This window comes from Pinus tabuliformis, chromosome 4_1 (genome assembly GCF_031772625.1).
Source record: "Pinus tabuliformis cultivar Carrire ecotype Pingquan chromosome 4_1, CPIR1, whole genome shotgun sequence".
NCBI classification, from domain to species: Eukaryota; Viridiplantae; Streptophyta; class Pinopsida; order Pinales; family Pinaceae; genus Pinus; species Pinus tabuliformis.
In genome coordinates, this window is record NC_142303.1 from 722,757,870 (window position 1) to 722,760,283 (window position 2,414).

Here is a 2,414-nt window from a genome sequence, read left to right on the forward strand (position 1 = left end):
AGAAACGTTGTTCTGATTACATGTTCCAGGTTTGCAAAAGGATAAAAGGGAGCATAAATCTGTGGAAATGACATTTTGGAACCTGATTCACCTTTGGATGCCACGCAGTCAGTTGTATCATTTCAGCAAACAAATCCTTTAAGTGCTGCTCAATCACTATCCGTTCAAAATTTCAAACAAACGAGCGAGGCAGATTTGGAGGATGATAGCACTGAAGGCACAACTCGAAGAAACAGAGTTAGCCACCCGTAGCCTGCAAAGATGCTTATAACAGTGAAGAGTTCGCAAATGGTGCATCCCGCCGCACCGACTCCACAGAGTGATCTTTGGAAATCAAACATAGACCTTGTGGTTCAGAGAATACATACTGCCAGTGTGTATTTCTATAGGCCCACTGGCAACCCCGATTTCTTTTCAATGAACATTCTCAGGGATGCGCTTAGTAAATTGTTGGTGCCATTTTATCCTAGGGCAGGGAGACTAAAAAGAGACCCAGATGGACGTATCGAAAGCAATTGTAACGGTGAGGGCGTCCTTCTTGTTGAAGCTATAACAGATTCTATCATTGATGATTTCGGGGATTCTGTGCCCACCATGGAGCTCAAACAACTCATTCCTAAAGTCAATTACTCAGAAGACATTTCTTCCTATCCTATACTTGTAACCTTTTTCAAATGTGGAGGGGTGTCATTAGGTGTGGGGATGCAGTACCATGTGGCTGATAGCTATGTAGGTATATGCTTCATCAATACCTAGTCTGGTGTAACCCGTGGGTTAGACATTACTCTGCCACCCTTCATCGACAAAACTCTTTTACGAGCCAGAAATCCTTCAACCCCGAAGTTTCAGCATATAGAGTACCAACAACCTCCACCATTGAAAGACACAAGTGGATTAATGAACGGTAAAACCATCAGCCATATCAGTTGCTATTTTTTTAAACTCACAAAGGAACAATTGGAGATCCTCAAGGGAAAAGCTAGAGAGAATGGAAATAATATAGCATACAACGGCTATGAAATGCTCTCAGGACACATTTGGAGATATGCCTGTAAAACTAGAAATCTGGATGCTAATTATAAAAAATTGGTTTTTATTCAAAGGGGGAAGGTGAAAAGTCAAAGACCAGAGCTTAAAATAAAGCATAGATATCTACCATGGCATAGAAATAGGATTCGATTACCTATTTTTGGACTTCAGTTATGATTCAAAGGGTCTACAGCTACAGTTTCTCCCTCTCCATTGGACATCAACAAATTTGAGTAGAAAATGTAACATTGCTCCTTCTCAGAAACAGATGATTAGCTCTTCAGCTTCTGTTTGTTAATGATGATTAAACAGTCCCTTATTTTTGGTCGATCTGTTTGCTCATAGTGGAGTTTATTTATTGTATTGAAAATCATTTGTAAAAAGGGTTGGAGTTTCTAGGAAACGGTGGAAGAAAAACTCAGCGCTTCACTGTACAGTTTTGGCTAAGAGATTAATGAAATGATGTAGCTTTGATTCATGAGATTCATGTGGTGTGAGTTTAGCATTTGTTTCCTCTTTCTGTTTCCTATGTACCTTGTTATGTTTTACCATCCATTCATAATCATTTCTAGTTAAATGCTTTTAAGTAAGAAAGGTAGAATCTAGTTTACTACTCTACCTTGGGAAGGCATTCATGCTTTTGTGTCTCTTCTTCTATCTGAAAAGGATTCATGTGTATGCCCTTTTCAGCTTCTCAACAGTGTTTTCACTCCATATTATTTCAGTTTTATTGCTAAACCTCCTGCCTATCTTGCCTCACGAAATACTCTGTGTCTTTGATTTAATTTCTCAGCTTAGGCTGTCCTTTGTCCCATACAGCCCAGAAAATTTTGTCATTCAATAAAATACCTCTTTCATATCTATTTACTAGCCTAAAATCAGTATTCATTTTGAGTCATCTCATATCCTATTGCTTATTTTTACTGAGTGTGACCCAGAGAGCCCTCTCCTGTCCTCGTAGGGCTAGCTACGAGGCTGAGCATGGTTTGTGGTTATCCTAAATTCTGCCTTCCTTCAGCCTAAGACAGATTTAGGCTCTAACACTTCCAAAGGCAAAGAATTAGAGACCACAGAACGATCTACAATTTCCCAACAATAGGAAACTACTAAAAAACAGGTTCAAATGCCAACTCATCCAGTCCAAAACATTGCTGAAGGACCTCCAAATTTACAGAATTCTCTAAACGAGGAAAGGAACAAGAAAAGACAGAGAGAAACCACCACACCTATTAGTCGACCTACAGAACAACTTGGAGCAAAGAGACAAAGATTGAATCCTCTTTCAGAAGAGGAAATCATTGAAGAAACTACAAAAAGTCTAAGAGTTGAAAGAGTGAGTAGCCAGCAAACTCCCCCATTGGGAGAAACATCTCTCAGCTCACAGA

At 39.5% G+C, this 2,414-nt stretch overlaps 1 pseudogene; it reads left to right on the forward strand.

Moving 5' to 3' along the window:
- Positions 1-261: 261 nt before the first annotated feature.
- Positions 262-1,206, forward strand: LOC149178177 (shikimate O-hydroxycinnamoyltransferase pseudogene; annotated as a pseudogene).
- The last annotated feature ends 1,208 nt before the right edge of the window (positions 1,207-2,414 follow it).